The sequence below is a fragment of the Ovis canadensis genome, chromosome X (assembly GCF_042477335.2).
Source record: "Ovis canadensis isolate MfBH-ARS-UI-01 breed Bighorn chromosome X, ARS-UI_OviCan_v2, whole genome shotgun sequence".
NCBI lineage: Eukaryota > Metazoa > Chordata > Mammalia > Artiodactyla > Bovidae > Ovis > Ovis canadensis.
Window position 1 is genome coordinate 5,521,252 of NC_091727.1, and position 27,347 is coordinate 5,548,598.

The 27,347-nt window shown below is 45.3% G+C and overlaps 1 protein-coding gene and 1 non-coding gene across 9 annotated transcripts in view; one reads left to right on the forward strand and one right to left on the reverse strand.

The window, feature by feature from the left end:
• Nucleotides 1-27,347, forward strand: part of LOC138929709 (uncharacterized) — a 329,162-nt gene that overhangs the window by 89,474 nt on the left and 212,341 nt on the right. For 3 of the 8 annotated variants that reach the window (XM_070289692.1, XM_070289691.1, XM_070289697.1), the window contains exon 6: nucleotides 3,188-3,386. The exons of the other annotated variants lie outside the window; for them this stretch is intronic. The gene's annotated coding sequence lies outside the window, so the exon portion shown is untranslated. The remainder of the gene's footprint in view (nucleotides 1-3,187; nucleotides 3,387-27,347) is intronic. 8 annotated transcript variants of the gene reach the window in all.
• Nucleotides 20,149-20,220, reverse strand: TRNAW-CCA (transfer RNA tryptophan (anticodon CCA)). The gene has a single exon. It is a non-coding gene; the product is annotated as a tRNA-Trp (tRNA).

Below are 27,347 nucleotides of genomic sequence, written 5' to 3' on the forward strand. Positions count from 1 at the left end.
CACTGACTGTAGCCCACAAGGCTCCTCTGTCCGTGGGATTCTCCAGGCAAGAATACTGGAGTAGGTTATCATGCCGTCCTCCAGAGGATTTTCCCAACACAGGGATCAAACCAGCGTCTTGTGCATCTCGGGCGTTGCAGGCAGATTCTTTACCGCTGAGCTGCCTGTGAAGTCCCATGTATTATGGCGGCAGCTTAAAAAAAAAAATTTGTCTTAGTTGCAGCATGTGGGAATCTAGCTGCCTGACTGAGGATGAAACCCAGGCCCTCTGCATTGGGAACTTGGAGTCTTAGCTACTGGACCAGCAGGGAAGTCTCATCAAGGTAGCAGTTTTTATGCAGAAGCAATTCATAGCCCTAAGCTATCTCATCTAAATATAATATATCCTATAAGAATTGATAATTGTACATAAGTTCCAAGCAAGTCAAGGGTTAGATATACAAGCCATTTACTTCCTAGCTGCGTGATCTGATTCTATTTTAACTTCTGTGAGCTTCAATTTCTTTATCTGGACAATTGAAAAATAGATTATATACAGAGACTTTGAGGCTTTGCAGCGTTCAATAGGGGCTTCCGTGGTGGCTGTAAAGAATCTGCCTGCCAATGGAGGAGACATGGGTTTGACCCCTGGATTAGGAATATCCCTTGCAGGAGGAAATGGCAACCCACTCCAGTATCCTTGCCTGGAGAATCCCATGGATAGAGTAGCCTGGTGGGCTACAGTCCATGGGGTCACAGAGAGTCAGACATGACTGAGCGACTAAACAACAACAACCATGTTCAATAAATGCTAATTTATTCTATTCCTATCTATCATGTATGTACATGTGTGTCTCAATCATGTCTATAGTATTTACATGTGTATTTATCATCTATCTGTGTGTGTGTATATATATATACACATATATATATATAGAGAGAGTATTTTTGGGCTTTCCGAAAATTGCAGGTGGGTAAAGAATCCACCTGCAATGCAGGAGACCTGGGTTCAATCCCTGGGTTGCGAAGATCCCCTGGAGAAGGGAAAGGCTACCCACTCCAGGATTCTGGCCTGGAGAATTCCAGGGACTGTATAGTCCATGGGGTCGCAAAGAGTTGGATACAACTGAGCGGCTTTCTCATAGATATGTATAATGTATATATGTTTGTATTTAAGGCATTTCTGAGGATTCAGTATGTGGTTAAGAGACACCCGGTAACAGAGGCGCAGTCAGATGGCAGTGTCAGCGGGAAGGTTATTTATGTCTTCAGCAGCTATAACTTTGCACAAAGCTCATAGCAGAGGTTACTAAATACTGCCCCCAATTTTTGACCAGTTTTAATGCACATTTCCTAAATGTGCAGCCCAGATGTTGTCATTGTTGCCCTTGGCTTTTCTCTGCACACATAGATTTTTTTCTTCATTAACGAGCAGTTGGGAAAACTGATGTACGTGGCGGTGGGTGTAGCAGGTATGGTGAAGATGGTGTCACAGGCTTTCCTGTTGGCTCAGTGATTAAAAAAGAAAAAAACCCACCTGCCAATGCAGGAGACGCTGGTTGGATCCTGATTTGGGGAGATCCCACACTCTGCGGAGAAACTAAGCCTGTGGTCTAGAGCCTGGGAACCAAATTACTGAGCCTCAGAGCTGCAAATACTGAAGCTTGTGAACCCTTACCCACAGTAAGGGAAGCCCCTCAAGGAGAAGCCCAGACACCACAACGAAGAATAGCACTGGCCCTCGGCAACTCGAGAAATGTCTGCGTGCAGCGACAGACACAGGGCAGCCAAAAATAAATAAAATTAAAAAAAAAAAACCAGTTTCATGCTGGTTTTATAGGGAAACCCATGCCTGACACCTGGCCCTACACGTAAATGAAATCCCCGTGGTTCAGAATTTTTTTCTCAGTAAATGTGAGCTTTGTCTGTGTCGTTTTGTTGTGTTCACGTTTGCTGAGTAGTTTTCCATTCATGTACCTGCAAGCCCTGCTGTTGGTAGAGGGTCCAGAGCCTCAAGTGTTTCTATCTCTAGGTGGGGGGGCGGCCCCAAGGGTTCTGCTAAATTAATCTCTTCGAGGCTGGCCTGGGGAGATCGGGGGAGGCTTGTGAAATCTGTACGCCCTGAGCTCTGAGTTAAAGCCTTTCCAGACAGTGTCTTTGTGCCAGTCTAGAGGGAAGAGAGCTTTTATTTCTCGCTGGAGTGAGGCACACGTGGAGAACACAGGACCAGCGACCGCAGGAGGCTCGTGACGAGGCGCGGAAGGCAGACGTCAAGACGGGGGAGGCAGACGTCAAGGGTTTTTGCCTAACAAGCTGCTGACGCGTTTCCAGCAGGGCTCCCCAGTGGCAGCCTCCCATCACCGCTGCTCGCCTCGGGAGCCCCGTTCCGACTGAAAAACATTTGTGTGTTTAAGGGATGTGACCTTCCCCAGGTAGCTTCGATTTCAAGCCAGCCCGGTGCATTCTTTAGTGGAGTCTGTGAACTGTGGTACCGGGGAAAGAGATGATAAACATCAGAGCTGGCTTTACTCACATTTAGAGGACAGGACAGCTTTTGTGGGAGAGACAGAGAGAAAAAAAAGGTCCTGGTCTGATTTTTTTTTTCTTTTTTGTTGAATATGTTGTGTTTTGGCAAGTACTATGGGGAAAGTGAAAGTGAAGTAGCTCAGTCGTGTCTGACTCTGTGACCCCATGGACTGTAGCCTACCAGGCTCCTCTGTCTGTGGGAGTTTTCTAGGCAAGAGTACTGGAGTGGGTTGCCATTTCCTTCTCCAGGGGATCTTCCTGACCCAGGGATTGAACCCGAGTCTCCTGTATTATAGGTAGATGCTTTACCATCTGAGCCACCAGGGAAGTACTATGGGGGGTGGAGAATAAAATATTAATATACTGTCATGCAGTCATTTTCTCCTGTTAGCAGAAGAGCAGTCTGAGGAAATGAGAAAGCACTCTGCTCATTGAATGGCCATCCCGCTATTGTGGGCGTTGGCACACTACAGCCTCTGGGATGAGTCTGGCCCCTTGCCTGTACTGTCAATAAAGTTTTATTGGAAGACAGTCATGGACACTCCTGGGTGAGCAGTCTGTGGCGACTTTTGTAAGACAAAAGACCTAAAAAAAGACGTTTCTTAGACAGCAGTGTTGAGCTGTGAAAAAAAGATTCTTTGGCCTACAGAGCCTACAATACTGACTCTCTAACTCTTTCCAGAAAAGTTTGCTGACCTCCTGAAAGACCCTTATGCTACTCAGGGACTCCGTTTGACTGTCTCACCTGTGAATTTCTCCGTGATGGATTCTAGTCCAGCATCTGTTTCCCAAAATACCTTTTACCAGCTGCGTGTGGAAAGGAGAGTATTTGAACTGTGCCTGCCGTGACTCAAGAAGTGAGCTTTAAGTTTTATTGAATTGTAAGTAATGAATTAAGAATCTTTTTTCTTAATTGTTTCGGTTTTCGCCGCGCTGGGTCTTCATTGCTGCATGCTGGGTCTTTCTCTAGTTTTGCTGTGAGGGAGGGGCTGGTCTCCAGTTGTTGTGTGTGGGCTGCTCGTTACGGTGGCTTCTCTTGTGACTCACGGGCTTCTCTTGCTGTGACTCACTGGCTTCAGTCATTGCCAAGCACTGGCTTTGTTGCCCCCAGGCACGTGGGATCTTCCCGGACCAGGGATGGAACCCATGTCCCCTGCATTGGAAGGTGAATTCTTAACCACTGGCCCACCAGGGAAGCCCAGTTTTAATGAATATAAGTGCCTCTATGGGACTTCCTGTGGCTCACTCAGATTCTGGTAAACAATCTGCCTGCAATACTGGAGACCCAGGTTTGAGTCCTGGGTCAAGAAGATTCCCTGGAGAAGGAATTGGTTAACCCGCAGCAGTATTCTTGCCTAGAGAATCACAGGGACAGAGGAGCCCTGGTGGGCTACAGTCCATGGGGTCACAAAGAGTTGGACATGACTGAGAAAGATTGAAGGCAAGAGGAATTGAAGGGGATGGCAGAGAATGAGATGGTTGGATGGCATCACCCACTGGGTGGGCATGAGTTTGAGCAAGCTCCAGGGGATGGTAAAGGACAGGGAAGCCTGGGGTGCTGCAGTCCACGGCATCACAAAGAGTCAGACACGACTGAGCAGCTGAACAGCAAGAACAGCAAGGGCCTATATATGGCTATTGGCTCCTCTCTTGGCTGCATGGAAGAGTTTTTTGATTGCATCACAAACCAAGGAAAGAAGGAACCTAGCAAGCTCTGGTCACATTGTGACATTTCTTTTCTGCGTATTTTATTTGTTGGTGCAATTCTAAAATGCATCATTTTTTTCTGCATTCCCTTTCTTACGTTTCATTATTAAAGAAATTAGTTGATTTCTGTATGTTAATCTTGTATCCTTCTACCTTGCTGTAATATTTATTTTCTGGTTTTTTTTTCCTTGTGAAATATAACACATGCACACTTTATACAGAAACGTAGTGATACCATTTTTATTTAATGTGTATCTGATAATGTAGGATTTTAGTTTTTTTTTTTAGTTTTTCTTAGTGCTCTTGATGAAAGTGAAAGTGGAGAGTGAAAAAGTTGGCATAAAGCTCAACATTCAGAAAACGAAGATCATGGCATCTGGTCCCATCACTTCATGGGAAATAGATGGGGAAACAGTGGAAACAGTGTCAGACTTTATTTTTCGGGGGCTCCAAAATCACTGCAGATGGTGATTGCAGTCATGAAATTAAAAGACGCTTACTCCTTGGAAGGAAAGTTATGACCAACCTAGATAGCATATTCAAAGGCAGAGACATTACTTTGCTGACTAAGGTCTGTGTAGTCAAGGCTATGGTTTTTCCTGTGGTCATGTATGGATGAGAGTTGGGCTGTGAAGAAGGCTGAGCGCCAAAGAATTGATGCTTTTGAACTGTGGTGTTGGAGAAGACTCTTGAGAGTCCCTTGGACTGCAAGGAGACCCAACCAGTCCATTCTGAAGGAGGTCAGTCCTGGGATTTCTTTGGAAGGAATGATGCTGAAGCTCCAGTACTTTGGCCACCTCATGCGAAGAGTTGACTCATTGGAAAAGACTCTGATGCTGGGAGGGACTGGGGGCAGGAGGAGAAGGGGGCGACCGAGGATGAGATGGCTGGATGGCATCATGGACTCGATGGACGTGAGTCTGAGTGAACTCCGGGAGTTGGTGATGGACAGGGAGGCCTGGCGTGCTGCGATTCATGGGGTTGCAAAGAGTCGGACACGCCTGAGCGACTGAACTGAACTGAATGCTTTTAAGGGAATGTGTACGATTGAGATTTTGAAATATTGACTATAACGTAGTCATCTTCCCAGTTCATTTCCATCATCAGTTATGTGTGCTTCATTTTTTTTTTCCTGGGACAGTTTTCCAGATGATTCTTAATTTTACCCTTCTGTTAAAAAACTGAACACTCAGCTCTGTTCTAGCTCTGTTTCATGTCTTTTTCTCCGTCAGTTGGTGCTATCTTTATTATCACCATCTTTTCACTTTCTTTGAATAGTTTTCTTGAGTTGATTTTATGTCTTCAACTGCTTTGAGTTCATAGCACAGGAATCATGAACTACATATATATTTTTCTATTACCTGCATTTTACCGTCAAAATTTCTGTCTCCTTGTGTTTGATATTACCAATTTGGCTAGAACATGATTCGACTTTCTTTTTAATCTTGCAGCTTGAAACTGATTGGTCTTTGATTCTAAATATCTTTGTCTTTCACCAAAGCTGCGGAGTTCTCCACTATTTTCTTTCAATGTTGCCTCTTTTGCATTTAAAAAAATCCGTTTAAATATATTTTGGATCTTTTTATATATTTAGTTAGTGGAATCTAAAACTTTCACTTAATTTTTCGACTTCATTTTTCTGTAGTTCACTCTGCATTGTTTGTATACATCTATATTATAATCTAACCCACTCCCGTGTTCTTCCCTGGAGAATCCCAGGGACGGGGAAGCCTGGTGCGCTGCCGTCTATAGGCACGCACAGAGTCGGACACGACTGAAGCGACTTAGCAGCAGCATATTATAATCTATTAGCATTCTCTTCAGCTATCTTAGTCTCTAATTCTTCCATTTAGTTTTAGTTTAGTTTTTTTTTTTTTAACTTTGAACTATCTCTTTTTTTCCCTTAAAAATTTTGCTTGCTAATCTCTCAAAAATCTTCCTGGCTATTTTTATGATATTTTGTTTCTTATGTTGTTAATTCTTTTTTTTTTTTTTTAGATATTTAATGCATATTTATTTTACATCCTGCATTGACAGTTGTAATGCCTGATGTCTTTGGAGGTGATAGCCTACTGTTTTATGCTAATGACTATCACTCTTGGTAGGGGGGGACATCATATATTTTGTGCTTTTTTCATTGTAATATTTTGGATCTATCTCTATGAGGTAGAGACACTTTATGAAGGTGTCTCTGAACCTTCAAACCGTGGAATCTATAAACTATATACATGGTTGGTGCAAGGAGTCAGAGGTGGAGGCTACAAGAAAAGCTTGTGCTCTTGAGCTTTTGAGCGTAGCCTAGTATCCAGAATAGTTTAAATGTTGATAATGTTAGTCTGAAACACATTCAGCATCTTGTACCCTGACAGTTTTTCTCTAATTGAATGGCATTGTCTTCATAGAATAAAGAAGGTGATTTTGCTTTTCTGACAAAAGCAAATTTTCTTAAAGGTAATTCTTGGGCAGTGGAAAAAAAATTTTTTTTAAATTTTTAATTGAAGGATAATTGCTTGACAATGTTGTGTTGGTTTCTGCTGTACAGCAAGGTGAATCAGCCATAAGTATAACTATATCCCCTCCCTCCAATGGAAACTTCTTATCATCTTCAAACTTAGGAAGGTTTCACAGAGTAATCTTTTCACTTACATAGTTGATATCAAGATCTGGATGGAAATTTTTACAAAACCATCTATATGCCTGGGGGATTTTTTCCCCTCCTATGAAGCAGTCAAGTTGACAAATTAATATATTTGGTCTTTGGAAATTTGCTAAATTGCAGATGCAATATATCGATGGACAGATGTCTGTTTCTCTCTCTCTCTGTTTTTTAATGTTTTTGGTGAAAGCAACTGAGGGACCAGAGACAGTGTTTTGTTGTTGTTGTTATTTTTGTCTTTGTTTTTGTGTGTGCCTTTCTCTGCTTGTCCTGAATCAACAGGGATTAGTCAACTGATAGACTAAGCAAAGCGGGAAAGTGATTCTTGCCTTTGCTGTTCCCAGGCTTGATATTCCAAGGATCAGTACTTTTTACAAGTGCCCCAGAGTGCTTCTTATCATCAGACAAGTCAGGGAAGCACTAATTCAGGGAATTCACTCTCCATTAACCACACACTCAATTTACAAAATGACCCAAATGCTTGTGAAATGATTTTTTTTTTTCCTATTAAGCACCAACATCAAGATACAAGATATGATAGCTTAGGATGAACGGTGTCGGATTCTTGATCTCTGAAGAAGATTTAGCTTTGGGACCAGAGACCAGGCTTGACCACTCGGGGCTCTTGTGTGGCAGACGTTTTTACTACAGTGAAAAGGGTCAGAGAAAGCTTCTGACATAGACATAAGAAGGAGGTGGGAAGTGCCCCACTTCCTAGTCTTTGGCAAGGGAATTATATACTTTTTAATTAGCTATTATAAGTCAAAAGAGTGTCTCAAGGTTGTAAAAATTTTACCAGACCCACTCCCATAATACACATTCTAAGATATCAGGATTAGGCAGAAGGTTCTCAGGAAGGAGAAACTGTCCTCTAGCAGGATATATTGTTGTTATATAATCCCTGCTACTGCTGCTGAGTCGCGTCAGTCGTGTCTGACTGTGTGCAACCCCATAGACGGCAGCCTACAAGGCTCCGCCATCCCTGGGATTCTCCAGGCAAGAACACTGGAGTGGGTTGCCATTTCCTTCTCCATATAATCCCTAGTACAGAGTTTAAACTGAGTTGTTTGTTGGGTAACCATCAGTTCCCGGCTTAAAGGAAAAAAAAGAAACCAGCGGTTTTATGTGATTAAGACTAAGGAATGTAGAGGGGGGAAAAAAAAGTTTCTTCTTTCCTTCTCTTTGAGAATTCCAGACCCCTAGCTCCTCTGGGCTTCCCTGGTGATTCAGATGGCAAAGCGTCTGCTTGCAATGCTGGAGACCCAGGTTCGATCTCTGGGTCAGGAAGAGCCCCTGGAGAAGGAAATGGCAATCCACTCCAGTACTCTTGCCTGGGAAATGCCATGGAAAGAGGAGCCTGGTAGGCTACAGTCCATGGGGTTGCAAAGAGTCAGGCATGCCTGAGTGACTACTTTACTTTACTATCCCCTCCTCGAGACCCCCAGATCCCTCTCTCCTCGGGGACCCCCGCACTTCTTATCAACCTGCCTAGGAATTGACTGTCAGATGAATACATTTCAGCGCCAGAAATTTGCAAAATTCTCATAGACTATGAATTCATCAATACCCTCATTTGTGCATATCATGTCGAACCTTTTGTCTTCCGCTGATTCTCAGTCACTCTTTTTTATTGTTTTGGCTTGTGGTGGGTCTTCACTGCTGTGTGTGGGCTTTCTCTAGTTGCCACAAAGGGCCTATTCTCTGCTTACCTTGTGCAGGCTTCTCATTGTGGGGGCCTCTCTCTTGTTGGGGAGCACAGGCCCTCGGGTGCACACACTTCAGCACTCGCAGCCTCTGGGCTCAGTACTTCTGGCATGTGGGCTCACCTGTTCCACGGCACGTAGGATCTTCCTGGACCAGGTAGAGAGCACCACGTATAAGTGTCCGGTTGCCCTGCAAGGTAGAGTCTTAAGCACTGGGCCACCAGCGAAGACCTCAATCCCTGTTCTTAAGCTCTGAGGCCTATGGGAGCAGGAAAGCACCTTACCAATTAGAATTTCGTTATCATGAAACGTTATTATCTTCGTGTGCATGTCACCTGCTGGCTTAAAGATGGTTGTGTACCTGTTGTGTTCCTGACATAGACATAGTGGGCACACGATGGGAAGGTTATGATAGCCCAGCTCTCGAGCTGCAGGTTCATCAGCTTCTCGTCACCCGTGGCCCCTGCTGGATGGGTTGTTGGTAGTTGTTCAGTCCCTAAAAGTCATGTTTGACTCTCTGTAACCCCATGGACTGCGGCACACCAGGCTCCTCTCTCCTCCACTATCTCGAGGAGCTTGCTCAAGCTCACGTCTGTCAAGTCGCTGATGCCATCCAACCATCTCATCCTCTGTTGCTGCCTTCTCCTCCTGCTCTCAACCTCTCCCAGCATCAGGGTCTTTTCCAGTGAGTTGGCTCTTTGCATCAGGTGACCAGAGGTATTGGAGCTTCAGCTTCACCATCAGTCCTTCCAATGAATGTTCAGGGTTGATTTCCTTTCGGATTGACTGCTTATCTCCTTGCTGTTCAAGGGGCTCTCCAGAGTCTTCTCCAGCACCGCAATCTGAAAACCTCAGTTCTCTGGTGCTCAGGCCTCTTTATGGTCCAACTGTCACGTCCGTACATGACTGCTTGAAAAACCATAGCTGTAACTATACAGACCTTGGTTGGCAAAGAGATGTCTCTCCTTTTTAATACACCGTCTGGACGGGTACCTTGGGGCAACCTGTATAAACTCTGGGAGTCTCATTTTCCTTTACCGTGAAATAGGCAAAATAATTCCTCTGATCATAAGGGGTGGATCCTAAAGTCCTAAAGTTTACATAAATTGCTTTCAGAGGGTTCAGTGTTCAAGAAACGAGGCTGTCTGCTAGTGCTGTTGTGAGGAGTGGCGATTTTTTGGTAATAACTGTGCTTGTTTGTTTTTGGCTCTGCTTCGTCTTCCTTGCTGCGTGGGCTCGTGTCTAGTCGCAGGGAGTGGGAGGCTGCTCTGTAGTTGCTGTGCTCCAGGCTCCTCGTTGCGGGGGCTTCTCTTGTGGCAGAGCACAAGCTCTAGGGTGTGCTGGCTCCAGTAGTGGGGGCAACGGGCTGAGCTGCTGGGCGGCCTGTGGGGTCCTCCTGGATCAGGGTGGAACCCGCGCCTCCTGCATCAGCCGGTGGATTCTTTACCGCTGAGCCGCCAGGGAAGTGCAAAATTCTTATGTTATTATCAGACGTCGTGGCAACTGCCCGTGAGGAGGACAGAATGCCGATACCAGACGGTGCAGCAGGGCATCCTTGTCTGTTTACTGTACTTTATGCCCTGCGATGCACCACAGTTCACGTGTGGTCAGAAAATAATGGAGCATCTGGGAATACAACTTGCCATCACTGTTCATAATTAACCTCTACTTGGGACTTTCAAGGAGAAGTCTGCAGTGTCCTTTTGATACAAAATATCTGGCGAGAAGCCAGAATTGAAAGAGACACGGGTACCCCAGTGTTCACTGCAACACTGCTTACAATAGCCAGGACATGGAAGCAATGTCCATCAGCAGACGAATGGATGAGAAAGCAGTGGTACCTATACACAATGGAATATTTCTCAGCCATTAAAAAGAATACACTTGAATTAGTTCTAATGAGGTGGATGAAACTGGAACCTATTATACAGAGTGAAGTAAGTCAGAAAGAAAAACACCAATACAGTATACTAACACATATATATGGAATTTAGAAAGATGGTAATGATGACCCTGTGTGCAAGATAGCAAAAGAGACACAGATGTACAGAATAGACTTTTGGACTCTCTTGGAGAAGGCGAGGGTGGGATGATTTGAGAGAATAACCTTGAAACATGTATATTACCTTATGTGAAACAGATCGCCAGTGCAGGTTCGATGCATGAGACAGGGTGCTTGGGGCTGGTGCACTGGGACAACCCAGAGGGATGGGATGGGGAGGGAGGTGGGAGGGGGGTTCAGGATGGGGGACACATGCACACCCGTGGATTCCTGTCAAGTATGGCAAAAACCACTACAGCATTGCAAACTAATTAGCCTCCAATTAAAATAAACAATTAAAAAAAATCTTGTATCAAAAGTTCCAAGTTATTCAGAGCAGTAAGCGTTGACTATCAAGAAAGGAAGGGCAGGACTTTTAACAAAATCAAGAAAGTGAAGAATTTAAGGAGAAGAAGAAATGTTTCTAATTAACTCTGTTTTGAGATACTGCAGATTATTAATGTGATGATGGCCTTGTGCCTACGATAATTCTTCAGTTTTCTTGATCCTTTTTTTTTAATAGGTAGAATGATGAATGCCAGTTCATAGCATCCAAAATAGACAACATTTCCTAGGTCACTTATAGTTGTTTCCTGTAGACTTATAGGCTTCCCTGGTGGTTCAGATGGGAAAGCGTCCGTCTGCAGTGCAGGAGACCCAGGTTCTATCCCTGAGTCAGGAAGATCCCCTGGAGAAGGAAATGGCAACCCACTCCAGTATTCTTGCCTGGAAAATCCCATGGACGGAAGAGCCTGGTAGGCTCCAGTCTGTGGGGTTGCAAAGAGTCGGACACGACTGAGCGACTTCACTTTCGCTTTTCACTTTCATAGACTTATAGTCGACATCTGCTTACAGACGTAGGTGACATCTCTCGACCCTTGGTCTAGAATCTCCATCCAGCTAGAATGATGTCACTAGATACCTACTTACTCAGATGTCACGTCCCCTCTACTGAGTTCTCACACCCCACTCCACCCCTAGTTACAAAGCACCATGACCCTGTCATGGACTGCAAGCCAAGCACACTTGACACCCGCTCACACCTGCCCACTTGTGTGCACACCTGCCTACCTGTGAGAACCTGCACAGCTGTGAGCTGTTTGTGGGCTCAAGTTGTGTCCTATCGGTTATTCTAGACACAGTTTTTACGACAGTAACTAACCCATGACAGGTAATCATTGTGCAAATGTGAAACGATTCAACAACACTTTAGTGTTTTAGAAAGAGCCAGAAAGCAGAAACGGAAATCACCAATACGCCAAGCTCAAGTCAGCTGACTCAAGACAGGAACACATGATTGAGTTTAGGTATAAGAGCTGTAAAGGGCTTCCCTGGTGGCTCAGACCAGGAAGCATCTATCTGCAATGCAGGTGACCCAGGTTCCATCCCTGGGTCAGGAAGATCCCCTGGAGAAGGGAACGGCAACCCACTCCGGTATTCTCGCCTGGGGCAGCCCATGGACAGAGGAGCCTGCTGGAGTACAGTCCATAGGGTCACGAGGAGTCGGACACGACTGTGTAAATAACACATACAAGGCTGACTCAAGTCAGGAAGATGTGATTGAATTTGGGTATAAGAGCAATAAAGGCATAGTGTGAAGCATATTTACCTTTTTTTTTTTAATTTTATCATGAAACATTTTAGATAAATACAAAAGTTAAGAAAATAGTATCATAACGTTGTTGTCCAGCCGCCCTTACACATCCAGGCCAGCACACAGCTTCAAGCTACACACACACAGAAATAGCCATTTGTGGGGACACCCCCGGTAGTCCAGTGGTTCATAATCCGCCACCCAGTGCAGGGGCTGTGGGCTCGATTCCTGGCAGGGGAACTGAGATGGCACGTGCCAGGGAGCAGCTAAGCCCATGTGCCACAGCTGCTAAGCCCACACACAGTAGAGTTGGTGCACTGCAACAAAAGCTCCCACAACGCCACTAAGACCAGACTCGGCCAGATAAATAAATATTTGTTTAAATCAAAGAGTATAATAAACTTCCCATCCCTCAGCTACAACACACGTGCTCCCAGCCCCCTCTCGTTTCACTATACCCTCCCCTCCAGTTTGGATGGTCTCGAAGCCAAGCCTAGACTCACGTCATCTCTTCAGTAAGCATTTCATCTGCTCTTCTCCAGCACGTGGGACTCCTCTGTTACGAGTGAGGTGAGCGTGTGAATTTGGAGTGCACATGTGAGCCGTGGAGCCTGTTTTGTGTACAAAAAAGAGCTTCACAACCAAGATAATCATGATGGTGTGATCACTCACCTAGAGCCAGACATCCTGGAATATGAAGTCAAGTGAGCCTTAGAAAGCATCACTACGAACAAAGCTAGTGGAGGTCATGGAATTCCAGTTGAGCTGTTTCAAATCCTGAAAGATGATGCTGTAAAAGTGCTGCACTCAATATGCCAGCAAATTTGGAAAACTCAGCAGTGGCCACAGGACTGGAAAAGGTCAGTTTTCATTCCAATCCCAAAGAAAGGCAATGCCAAAGAATGCTCAAACTACCGCACAATTGCACTCATCTCACACGCTAGTAAAGTAATGCTCAAAATTCTCCAGGCCAGGCTTCAGCAGTACGTGAACAGTGAAACTTCCAGATGTTCAAGCTGGTTTTAGAAAAGGCAGAGGAACCAGAGATCAAATTGCCAACATCTGCTGGATCATGGAAAAAGCAAGAGAGTTCCAGAAAAACATCTCTTTCTGCTTCATTAACTATGCCAAAGCCTTTGACTGTGTGGATCACAATAAACTGTGGAAAATTCTGAAAGAGATGGGAATATCAGACCACCTGACCTGCCTCTTGAGAAACCTGTATGCAGGTCAGGAAGCAACAGTTAGAACTGGACATGGAACAACAGACTGGTTCCAGATAGGAAAAGGAGTACGTCAAGGCTGTATATTGTCACCCTGCTTATTTAACTTATGTGCAGAATACATCATGAGAAATATTGGGCTGGAAGAATCACAAGCTGGAATCAAGACTGCCAGGAGAAATATCAATAACCTCAGATATGCAGATGACACCACCCTTATGGCAGAAAGTGAAGAGGAACTCAAAAGCCTCTTGATGAAAGTGAAAGAGGAGAGTGAAACAGTTGGCTTAAAGCTCAACATTCAGAAAACGAAGATCATGGCATCTGGTCCCATCACGTCATGGGAAATAGATGGGGAAACAGTGGAAACAATGTCAGACTTTATTTTGGGGGGCTCCAAAATCACTGCAGATGGTGATTGCAGCCATGAAATTAAAAGACGCTTACTCCTTGGAAGGAAAGTTATGACCAAGCTAGATAGCATTTTAAAAAGCAGAGACATTAGTTTGCCAACAAAGGTCTGTCTACTCAAGGCTATGGTTTTTCTAGTGGTCATGTATTGATGTGAGAGTTGGACTGTGAAGAAGGCTGAGTGCTAAAGAATTGATGCTTTTGAACTGTGGTGTTGGAGAAGACTCTTGAGAGTCCCTTGGACTGCAAGGAGATCCAACCAGTCCATTCTAAAGGAGATCAGTCCTGGGGGTTCATTGGAAGAACTGATGCTGAAGCTGAAACTCCAGTACTTTGGCCACCTCATGTGAAGAGTTGACGCCTTGGAAAAGACTCTGATGCTGGGAGGGATTGGGGGCAGGAGGAGAAGGGGACGACACAGGATGAGATGGCTGGATGGCATCACTGACTCAATGGACGTGAGTCTGAGTGAACTCCGGGAGATGTTGATGGACAGGGAGGCGTGGCGTGCTGGGATTCAATGGATTGCAAAGAGTGGGACATGACTGAGCGACTGACCTGAAGTGAACTGAATGTATATGTGTAGCTGTGAGAGAGTCAATTCCTAGGCAGATTGATAAAAGAAGTCCAGGATCCCAGAGGAGGAGATAGGGGTCTGGGATTCTCAAGGAGGAGGAAAGGACAAACATCTTTTTTTTTTTTCCCTCTGCATTCCTTAGTGTTAGTCATATAAAGGGTTTCTTTTTTTTTTCTCTTTAAGCCGGAACTGATGACTACACAACAAACCGCTCAGTTTAAACTCTGTACTAAGGATTATGGAACAACAGTGTATCCTGCTTGAGGACAGTTTCTCCTTCCTGAAAACCTTCTGACTAATCCTGATATCTCAAAATGTATCTTATGGGAGAAGGTCTGGCAGGATCTTTCTATTGATAAGTCTAGTCCTGTTATCCTAAAATGTGAATTGTCGGAGTGGGTCTGGTAAAAGTTTCACAAACGCCCAAAATGTGCATTCCAGGAACACAGGAAAGGAAAAGGACCAGCCACTTCAGTGCTGTTGCAGGAAATAGGAGATCATTTTAATGTAGAATTTTATCATGTGAGTTTTCTAACCAAATATTTTCTGCCAGTATCCCTCTGCCGCCGCTGCTGCTGCTGCTAAGTCGCTTCAGTCGTGTCCGATTCTGTGCGACCCCAGAGACGGCAGCCCACCAGGCTCCCCCGTCCCTGGGATTCTTCAGGCAAGAACACTGGCGTGGGTTACCACCTCCTTCTCCAATGCATGAAAGTGAAAAGTGAAAGTGAAGTGGCTCAGTTGTGTCCGACCCTCAGTGACCCCATGGACTGCAGCCCACCAGGCTCTTCCGTCCATGGGATTTTCCAGGCAAGAGTACCAACGGCTAACTAAAAACAGATGCCCAATGTAATAGTTGTGAGTTAAGTTTTATTTGGGACAATATGAAGACTGCAGCCTGGGAGAAAGCACCTCAATAGTTCTGAGAGCCTGCTCCTGAGAGGCAGTGAGGGGAGGTGCATATATAAGAGTTTGGTGAAGGGGGGAGTTTATGCAAGGAAGCACTCATTTTATAAGAGGTTTCCTGCCAGTCAGAGGAGCTGATGTCAGCAGGAAGGGGTTTAGTGCTGCTCTAGATGTGAAAAGATCCTGAAATCACCTCCTGAACATATCTAACTATCTAGAGCCCTGTCCCACCAGATTCCCTGGAGCACAGAGTGCCTCACTCCGCCCCTCGGGGCATTTAAGCTCAACAGCTGCAAAGCACAGGGTTCAGTCTCCACAGAAAAAGTGAAGGAAAGTGAAGTCGCTCAGTCATGTCTGACTCTTTGCAGCCCCTTGGACTGTAGCCCAACCAGGCTCCTCTGTCCATGGGATTCTCCAGGCAAGAATACTGGAGTGGTTTGCCGTTTCCTCCTCCAGGGGATCCTCCCGACCCAGGGATCAAACCCGGGTCTCCTGCATTGCAGGTGGATTCTTTACCATCTGAGACACCAGGGAGGTCCTGGCAAATGCTCTTGGCAAGCGCCAATTTATAGTTGAGACAACAGTCATCCAAAACAATAAAATAATTCTAAACAAAGTTCTGCTTATATGGAAAATATGATGAAGATCGTCTAACTCAGTAAGGCTGTATTTCTGTTCTTCTGTGCTGGGTACATTCTATGAACTTGCTTTGTATTCACAGCATCCTTTGCCTGGATGTTTTTTTCTTGTTGAGTTAGGTCTGGGAAGACAATGGCTGGTAGATTGGGCGGTCGGGGTGGGGTGGCGGTTGATGAATTTTCTACTTAATAAAACAACAGGTGATTGAAATATATTTGAATTCACCAGAAGGAATCAATGAGATCTGGAAAACTGTTAGTATTCACCCCTGGATCAGAAAGTCATGCAATTCAAATCTTCTCCCTCCTAACTTTGGCTGCAGTGATAGAGCAGGGTAGATGGGGTGTGTGAAGATTTAAGAAAAGAAAACAGTCTGGGATCATGCTAAGCTGCCCTATCACTTAAACTGTGGCCATATAAAACGGCAGAAAATCAGGGCCATAGAATAGTTCAGCTGGCTGTCTGTGTGGGGCCATTCGGGTGAAAGGCTGACGGACTGATTGTGGTCAGACAGGAGCAGTGAATCTTCGTCAACCAGGAGTGTGAGTCTGTGAAGCCGGGGGTGACGGGATCAGGCAGATTGTGGACATCCATCAAGTGAGGCTGGGTGATGCCAAAAGAAAAAATCCATAGTGAAAACCACGGAATGTGTTTGCAGTGTTTCATTATGATACACACTCTAAGGTGAAAGTGATCTAAGATGCTGAGAAGACACACTTGTTATTCTAAGTACAGGAGATAGTGCTCTAGGGAGAGTATAATGCATGACCAAGGTCACGTTGACAGTTCATGAAAAAACAAGGACGAGAGATCCTTTTTTTCTCCCCAGATTCTTGAGAATATTCTATATACCACATTACCTCCTGTTTTTCTTTTCAAAAATCATGGAGTAATTGTTAAAGAAAGCTGTGACAACCCTGCTGCTGCTGCTAAGTCGCTTCAGTCGTGTCCAACTCTGTGCGACCCCATAGACGGCAGCCCACCAGGCTCCCCCGTCCCTGGGATTCTCCAGGCAAGAACACTGGAGGGGGTTGCCATTTCCTTCTCCAATGCAGGAAAGTGAAAAGTGAAAGTGAAGTCGCTCAGTGGTGTCCGACTCTTAGCGACCCCATGGACTGCAGCCTTCCAGGCTCCTCTGTCCTTGGGATTTTCCAGGCAAGAGTACTGGAGTGGGGTGGCAAGCCTAGACAGCATATTAAAAAGCAGAGACATCCCTTTGCTGACAGAGGTCCATCTAGTCAAAGCTAGGGTTTTGCCGGTAGTCATGTACCCATGTGAGAGCTGGACTATAAAGAAGGCTGAGCGCCAAAGAATTGATGCTTTCACATTATGGTGCTTGAGAGTCCCTTGGACTGCAAGGAGATCAAACCAGTCCCTCCTAAAGGAAATCAGTCCTGAATATTCACTGGAAGGACGGATGCTGAAGTTGAAGCTCCAGTACTTTGGCCACTTGATGCAAAGCGCCGACTCATTGGAAAAGCCCCTGATGCTGGAAAAGATTGAAGGTGGGAGGAGAAGGGGATGACAGAGGATGAGATGGTTGGGTGGCATCACGGACTCAATGGACACGAGTCTGAGCAAACTCTGGGAGATGGTGATGGACAGGGAGGCCTGGCGTGCTACAGTCCATGGGGTGGCCAAGAATCGGACACAAGCGAGCGATTGACACCAACAGCTAAACTTTAGAGCAACCGAAGGAATAGCCATCTAGTGTTTGTTTAATTTTCCCCATTGATTTTCAGCATTCAAGGAGATGTAATGTATACGTGGAAAGACCCACTCAGTGTGGGCTTCCTCACGCACGTCGCCGTAACAACTGGTATGCCCCACCCAGTTCTGCGTCATGTAACAATCCCTTTAAACATCTGGCCCTGCTCTGCAGGGTAATGAATTCAGATCCGTTGAAAACGTAGAGCTTACGTGCTTGGTACTCTCCCTCTTCACATTATTGTTTGAAGCAATGAAAGCTTTACCAAATGCATGGGTTTTTCCTCCTCTTCTTCCACAGTTTATTCATCTGATCTGGCTGCTCTGGGGCTTCATGACATGACTTCATTGCACTTTCTCAGTGTTTTTGGCTCCTAACATTCATTCCCACCCGTGTTTAGGTGAAAAGATGGTCTGGGAGTGAGTTTCATCGGTCAGCAATCTCTTATTGTACACCTATACTAGTTTTCATTTCAGCGTTAGGCCCTTTAAGTCACCGGTCCCCAGGCTTCTCAGCACCAGGGACCAGTTTCATGTCGGGTATAAACTAAGTCACGCTACCCAGAAAGCCTCAAAACCTGTAACCCCCTTACCTGTATGAAAGAGAGGTATGGATTTGAACCTTATATATATATGTATTTTTTGAGACATCATTAAAGTGTACACACTTAAAGTTTTTTGTCTTAACCTTGTTTGTGATCCAACTCTCACATGTGTACGTGACTCCTGGAAAAACCATAGCTTTGACTATACAGACCTTTTTTGGCAAAGTGATGTCTCTGCTTTTTAATATGCTGCCTAGGTTTGTCATAGCTTTCCTCCCAAGGAGCAAGCGTCTCTTAATTTCATGGCTGAAGTCACCCTCTGCATTGATTTTGGAGCCCAAGAAAAACAAAAGTCTGTAACCGTTTCCACTTTACCCCTTTCTATTTGTCATGAAGTTACAGGACCGGATGCCACGCTCTTGGTTTTTTTGATGTTGAATTTCAAGTCAGCATCTCCACTCTCCTGAACAGGGGAGAATAGAACTCTTTATTGATTGTACATTGCCCAGTCACAGTGCTGGACACTTATACATTATCTCTTAAACGTATTTATTTGACAGAAGCTCAATACACACATGGGGAATAGAAGAGACTACCCGTTTGTCCTATGCTTTTCATGATTGTTGAACTATCTTTGATTTTATATAATGAGTTTATAGTTACATATGGAGTCAAAATATGTTAACTTTTTACAATGTAACATTGAAAGAATAAGCGTAAAAAATTGCAAATAAAAGTTCTAAACAATAGCGTAACATTAAGGGGAAACATTTTTAGTTGTGTAAGGAAGAGAAAGTATTGGGTAAACAAGAGTAAATCACTTCATCTGTGCAAATGATACTCCATGACAAACATTTCAAGTGTAGGAGAAGCAAGCAAAAGTTAATTTAGAAGCTCATCGTATGAGCGTGTACAGAGGTTCGCCAAGATGCCACTTCAACCGAGTCAGTCTCAGTTGCTGTCCCCCTGGATGAAATGTTTATATGTCCTGGCTCACTGCGGGGTGATTTATCTGGCTACGTCATCCTTACCCTCTCTTGCCAGTGTCCTGCCTCAGATTAAAATATAAACACTCCCTTATGCCTGCCCCCTGCTTTTGAAGCATCATTAGCCTCGTCTGAGGGCACATTTGGTTATGAGCTAGTAAAATCCTTACGCGTGATATTTAAACAAGATGGCAGTGATATATGACGTTCAGTTCACTCCCTTTTATCTCACTGTCAAGTTGGACAAGCTCAACTCTTAATGAGAGTCAGAGGCTTGGCCAGATCAAAGCTGGGTCTCCTGTAAATTAAAAGGGTGTATCTCTTCCCTGTATCCTTCCCTTTAAGTAGGAACCTTAAGTTCATTCTTTAAGTTTGTGAATCTGTTTCTGAATTTGTTTGTACATAAGTTCATTTGTACCATTGCTTTTTAGATTCTGCTTATAAGGGTTGCCATACTGTAGTTAGGGAGTCTGGGATGGACATGTACACATCGCTGTATTTAACATGGAGAACCAGCAAGGACCTGCTGGACAGCACAGGGAACTCTGCTCAATACTCTGTAATAACCTTATGCTTCCCAGGGGGAATGGATGGGGGAAGGGACAGTCAGGGAGTCTGGGATGGACATGGACACACGGCTGTAATTAACATGGAGAACCAGCAAGGACCTGCTGGACAGCACAGGGAACTCTGCTAAGTGTCATGTGGCAGCCTGGATGGGAGGGGAGTTTTGGGGAGAATGGATCCATGTCCGTGTATGGCTGAGTCCCTTTGCTGTCTGTCTGAAATTATGACAAGACTGTTAATCAGCTATCAAGGTGAAGGTGAAGTCACTCAGTCGTGTCTGACTCTTTGCGACCCCGTGGACTGTAACCTACTAGGTTTCTCCATCCATGGGATTCTCCAGACAAGAATACTGGAGTGGATTGCCATTTCCTTCTCCAGGGGATCTTCCCGACCCAGGGATCGAACCCGGGTCTCCTGCATTGGAGGCAGATGCTTTAACCTCTGAGCCACCAGGGAAGCCCATTAATCAGCTATACCTCAATACAAAATAAAAAGTTTAACATGAGGGAAAATAGAGGAGTATTTTGGGAGGCAATAAAGAAAGCAAAAAAAAAAGGTGTGTCTCTGCTATAAGCACTTGCATCTCAGCAGCTAACCTCACTTTCAAACCTCCCTCTTCTCCAGTCCTCCCCTTAAGCTCTGTGAGTCTTCCAGTGGCCACCTGGCTGGTCAGTGTCTCCCCAGAGCTCTACTTCCTCTTTTTTCCAGTTTGAATTGCTTACTTCGCCACTGGCCCATCTCAAAACCTCAGAACTATGTCCACTCTCCTCTCCCATTTCTTAGGGTCTTGTATGATCCGCTCCTAGTTGGTTCACCACGTCCCAGCTCAGACTTAGGGCCTCTCTCCAGAAGCGCCTCACTGACTCTCTGACAGCCGTCTCTGCCCTGTCTCCTACTGAAATCCTTCCTGAATAGGCCAGAAGATTTACCTTTGTCATTCTGCTTACTTGCTTCAGTCGTGTCTGACTCTCTGTGACCCCGTGAACTGTAGCCCAACAGGCTCCTCTGTTCATGGGACTTCCCAGGCAAGAATACTGAAGTGGGTTGCCTTCTCCAGGGGATCTTCCCAAACCAGGGATCCAAACCGTGTCTCCTGCCTGGGCAGGTGGATTCTTTCCTGCTGAGCTATCAGGGAAGCCGTGTGTGTGTGTGTGTGTGTTGTGTGTGTCTGTGTGTGTGTGTCTGTGTGTAGACTGCATCTTAAAGAGTATTATCAAATTAATTGAATATTTTAAGACTTAATGAAAGGGAGATGAAAACAAACTTACAGAATGACCAAAGATTACTCTCCAAAGTCATGCTAACACAAACTACCACTAACGTGGTCCTTCCATGATAAATTTTTTTTTGTTAGAGTTAAGAAGGGTTGATCATTCATCATTAGATACAGACATTTCACAGGAATGCACCGCATTAATGTAAATGAAACCACCAAGGAGATTTTTTTTTTTTTTAATTTCAAGTTCACTGCATCCAGCCATAACAATCCATGGAAAATTCTTACTTAGAATAGCTCTCTTCAGTCTGACACTCCATTTATGGGTAGAGGGTTTCAGACGAGATTCAAACGTGGACAGAAATATGAAATCATGTATATATGTTTGCCATGTTTTATACAATGTACATTATCCAGCAGAAATAGCAATGTTTTGTATGTCTTTGCTGTGGTCAGAATTAAGCCTGTTACCTCTGGGGCTGTTTGTACACTATTTCAACATGTCAAGAGTTTCTCAGGCATAGCTTAATGTCCAGTCAGAGACCTTTGCTCGCACCTTTCCCCTCACCCATGTCTTACTTTTGCGATCCTCTTCAGGATGCCTTTTCTCCTCCACCTGCTTTTTCTTTCTTTTCTTCACAGACATGTCTTCTTCTCCACCCTGAAGATTCATCCCTGAGACACTTCTCAGGCCCTTTCATTGTATTGGAAATCCCCAGCTTCATGTTCTGGCCTTTGCGCTGTGGAGCGTCAAATCCGATGTCCAAGCACCACAGCTACCCCTTTCAGCCGTGTGTGACTCTTTGCCGCCCCCTGGACTGAGCTCACCAGGCTCCTCTGTCCATGGGATTCTTCAGGCCAGAATACTGGAGTGGGTTGCCATGCCCTTCTCCAGGGGATCTTCCCGAGTCAGGGATCGAACCCAAATCTCCCACCTTGCAGGCGGATTCATCACCGTCTGAGCCACCAGGGAAGCCAGCACAGAGAGGATGTAATAATAATGGAAATAAAGAAATAAAATGTAATATGCTTGATTCATCCTCAAACCATCCCCCTGACACCTGCCGCAGGTCTGTGGAAAAATTATCTTTCATGAAACCCATCCCAGGTGCCAAAAAGGTTGGGGACCACTGCTGTAGAAGGCGGGCTGCCCCGGTGGCGCTCGTGGTAAAGAACCCACCTGGCAATGCAGGAGACGTAAGAGACGCAGGTTCGATCCCTGGGTCCGGAAGATCCCCTGAAGGAGGAGGGCATGGTAACCCGGTCCAGTATTCTTGCCTGGAGAATTCCCATGGACAGAGGAGCCTGGAGGGCTACAGTCCATAGCATTGCAAAAGAGTCGGACACGACCAAAGGGACTTAGCCTGCACGCACACTGTAGAAGGCAGAATAAGAAGCCTACTCCTCATAGATGCCTCCATTGTAGTTCCTGGAGTCTCTGAACTTGTGGCTTTCCGTGGCAACGCTGCAGATGGAATTAAGGCTCCCCATCTACTGACACAAAGTAGATTATTCAGACTGATCCAGTGTCATCCCAGGGGTTCTGACAGGTGGAGGAGGTGGGCAGGGGGGTAGTGTGAGAAGCTCTGGACCAGCCCAGGCTGGCTTTGAAGGTGGCGGAAGGGGCTGGGAGTCAAGGACTGTGGGCTCCTCCAGGGTTCTTACCTGAGCTTCGGGAAGGTACTGGATTCTTGCAGACATCTTCACGTTGGCCTAGTGAAACCCGTCTTGGACTTTTAGCCTTCAGAACTGTAAGATAATAAATTTGGCTTGTGTGAAGCCACTGAGTTAGTGATGACTTCCTGCCACAGCCCTGGAGAAGAGTGCATAGGCGAGATTTCTGATGAACACAAGTTTACTTGAATACGTTGCAAGGCAGTCCAATGCCTTGTGTGCCTAATTAGGAAATACAATTCTCCTTTTCCTGTCCTCCGAATCCAGTCATTTATTCCAGATCTGAATCTGGTTCAGTTCCCTCTCGGCACTGCTTTACCTCAAGCCTTTGTCATTTCCCACGTGCATGAGGCTATTTTTGTAGTAACTGGTGTCACTGAATATACTTTCTTCTAAAGTCGCTCAGTCGTGTCTGACTCTTTGCAACCCCATGGACTGTACAGTCCATGGAATTCTCCAGGCCAGAATACTGGAGTGGGTAGCCTTTCCCTTCTCCAGGGGATCTTCCCAACCCAGGGATCTAACCCAGGTCTCCCACACTGTGGGTGGATTCTTTACCAGCTGAGCTAGCAGGGAAGCCCAAGAATACTGGAGTGAGGTAGCCTATCCCTTCTCCAGGGAAACTTCCTGACCCAGGAATCGAACTGGGGTCTCCTACATTGCAGGCAGATTCTTTACCAACTGAGCTATCAGGGAAGCCCAATATATACTTTGGACCTCCCTTTGAAAGAAAGTGAAAGTGAAACTGAAGTCACTCAGTCATGTCCGACTCTTCGTGACCCCGTAGACTGTAGCCTACCAGGCTCCTCTGTCCATGGGATTTTCCAGGCAAGAGTACTGGAGTGGGTTGCCATTTTCTTCTCCAAGAGGATCTTCCCGACCCAGGGATCGAACCTGAGTCTCCCGCATAGTAGGCGGACACTTTACTGTCTGAGCCACCAGGGAAGCCTATGGAACTCCCTTTGGACCTCCCTAAACCCATGTTCCAGAGAAGGCAATGGCACCCCACTCCAGTACTCTTGCCTGGAAGATCCCATGGACAGAGGAGCCTGGTAGGCTCCGGTCCATAGGGTTGCGAAGAGTCAGACACGACTGAGCGACTTCCCTTTCACTTTTCACTTTCATGCATTGGAGAAGGAAATGGCAACCCACTCCAGTGTTCTTGCCTGGAGAATCCCAGGGACGGTGGAGCCTGGTGGGCTGCCGTCTATGGGGTCACACAGAGTTGGACATGACTGAAGTGACTTAGCAGCAGCAGCAAACCCATGTTCTACTTGTGAGCAGTCGGTGGTGGCTTAGTTGCTCAGTTGTGTCTGACTCTGTGATCTTGTGGATTATAAGCCCGCTAGGCTCCTCTGTCCATGGGATTCTCCAGGCCAGAATACTGGAGTGGGGTGCCATTTCCTTCTCCAGAGGATCTTCCCCACTCAGGGACTGAACATGCATCTTCTGTATTGGAGGCAGATTCTTTGCCACTGAATCAACCTTTGTTTCTTCATTCTCTTTTTTAGAACTTAGAATACATTTTATTATTAATTTCAATAGTATTTTGCATTAAAGTAAATGAAAGTCAGTAATATTCTAAAAATCTTTTAGACTGACTACATCAAAAATCTTTGGTTTTCTGTTTGATCCTGGAAAATGTTGTGAGGCAGTTCTGTTGTTTAGTGTTTTTTTTAGTGCTGTGATTATTTCCAGATTAGTGCTTTTTGTCACAATAAACCACTGTGTTTCAACTGCTGGCATACTTTTATCCCAGAATCGGGAATTATGGATTTTAAAATAGTATCCAGGTATTTAGGGGTTCCCAGGTGGCTCAGTGGTAAAGAATCTGCCTGCCAATGCAGGAAGCATGGGTTCAGTCCCTGTGTTGGGAAGATCCCCTGGAGGAGGAAATGGCACCCTACTCCAGTATTCTTGCCTGGGACATCCCACGGACAGAGGAGCCTGGCAGGCTACAGTCCATGGGGTCACAAAAGAGTCAGGCATGAGTGAGTGACCGAGCATGCATGTACTGATCCATGTGTTTATCTACAAAAAAACTCCGTAAAATTGTTTGCCAGAACTGTAACTGTTTTTATGATCCAAATTTATAAATCTTGGAAGAACTAAATGCTTGAAATAAAATACACACAAGTCAAGTATTGGCCCATTAAAATATTTTTTTAAATAAAATATTTATTCCTGCAAAGGATAAGTGAACCATAATTTACTATTGGTTATATACTGCTTTTATCCTTAGAGTTGTCACAATAGATAGGTGGGATCATTATGTATTATAAACATAAAATATATATACATGCAGCCATAATTCACAGAAGTGTATGTTCATACAGATTTTATAGATACTAAATTATACATTTATACACATAAAATCTAATTTGGAAACAGTATGCTCAGGCCAAAACAGCTTTGCTTACTTTAGTTTTCAATATTCCTGTCACTAGTATGGATTTTATTTAAAACCTACTGGAAAGACTGAAGCTGAATCTCCAATACATTGGCCACCTGATGTGAAGAACCAACTCATTTGAAAAGACCCTGATGCTGGGAAAAGTTGAAGGTGGGAGGAAAAGGGCACAACAGAGGATGAGATGGCTGGATGGCATCACCGACTCGATGGACATGAGTTTGGGTAAACTTCGGGACTTGGTGATGGACAGGGAGGCCTGGCGTGCTGCAGTCCATGGGTCACAAAGAGTCAGACACGAGTGAGGGACTGAACTGGGTTGACTGAAAGCATTTAATTTGCAGATGAATATTTATTTAACCGAGCCAAATTAATACTAATCCAAAATAGCCATCTTTCTTTTAGAACAGGCTGTAAACCTTTCAACTTCAGACTTAGAAGCAAGAAACAAATGAAAGGGCAGGAGGGGAGAGGAGAGAAAACCTTTTGTTTTTAAAAAAAAATTATTTATTTTAATTGGAGGCCAATTACAATATTGTACCTTTCAACGTCTAGATGTACAGGAAGGGATCATGAAAAACACTTCAGATATGGCCTGTTTATTAGCGTGAAAAACTTCTTTCTGCTTCTCTGGGAACAAAAACATCCACTTTGCAAAGATAACAGCTTCACAGTCTTGCGACCAGGGGGAGAAACACCCCCGCCTCCCTCTCCAGTTTTATGAAGCGTTTGTTAATAGCTGGTCTTAGGACCCTCACCCCATTCTCACGTTTGACAGTTTCTAATTCAAAGATGATGGTAGTTTTTATTTTACTATTTATTTATTTCTAATGGGAGGATCATCGCGTTATGACATTGTGCTGGTTTCTGCCATACGTTGACATGAATCGGCCACAGGTGTATGTACGTCTGCTGTCGTGAAGCTCCTTTCCACCTCCCAGCCCACCTCCCTGTAGGTTGTCACAGAGTTCCCTGTGTCATCCGTCAAATTTCCACTGGCTATCTTACCCTGGAGGCTCAGACAATAAACAACGTGGGAGACCCGGATTCAGTTGCTGGGTCAGGAAGATCCCCTGGAGAAGGGAGAGGCTACCTAATCCAGTATTCTTGCCTGGACAATCCCATGGACAGGGGAGCCTGGTGGGCTACAGTCCATGGGGTCGCAGAGAGTCGGACATGAGTGAGCAGCTGAGCACACATCTATTTTACATATGGTAATGTGTCTGTTTCAATGAGTCTCTTCCCCTTTGTTCCAACCTCTCCTCCCCGCTCTGTGTCCACAATGGCCTGTTCTGGAAGAAATCCTTCTCTTGGCTTTCAAGCAGCCAATCAGCGCACCCGTAGACCTCACTTTGATCGTTGCTGCTACTGGTACTGCTAAGTCACTTCAGTCGTGTCCGACTCTGTGTGACCCCAGAGACGGCAGCCCACCAGGCTCCCCCGTCCCTGGGATTCTCCAGGCAAGAACACTGGAGTGGGTTGCCATTTCCTTCTCCAGTGCGTGAAAGTGAAAAGTGAAAGTGAACTGGCTCAGTCGTGTCCGACCCTCAGCGACCCCATGGACTGCAGCCTACCAGGCTCCTCCGTCCATGGGATTTTCCAGGCAGGAGTACTGGAGTGGGGTGCCATTGCCTTCTCCCACTTTGATCGTTACTGTAGAGAAAAGGAGTCCTAGACTTGATTGTTCAGGCCGCGTGTCTCTCGTACACACACCCTCCTAGTGTCTTTTCAGGTGGATACTGAAAGTGAAGTCACTCAGTCATGTCCGACTCTTTGCTGCCCCGTGGACTGTAGCCTTCCAGGCTCCTCTGTTCATGGGATTTCCCAGGCAAGAATACTGGCATGGGTTGCCATTTCTTCCTCCAGGGTATCTTCATGACCCAGGGATTGATAAATGTAACATGCTTGAATCATCCCAAACCCATCTGCACACCCTGGTCCGTGGAAGAACTGTCTTGCACGAAACTGGTGTCTGGTGCCTAGAATGTTGGAAACCGCTGCCCTTGATGACCTCCCGATGCCTTAGAACAGGAGTGACCGCCCTTGGTTATGAGTGTGTCTCAGGATGAAAACTATCTGTCACGCCTAGTTCTCATGAATGAGGGAGTTTTGTGTGAGAACGGATGTTCCTTTTGGTCTGGTCCTGAGAGCAGCGATGAGCAGCTCTGAATATCTGTCTGATTCACTGGTCTTCCCCCCTCACACCCGAGTGTCTATATTCTTGTTGTTATTCAGTCGCTAAGTCATGTTAGACTCTCTGTGACCCCTTGGACTGCAGCATGC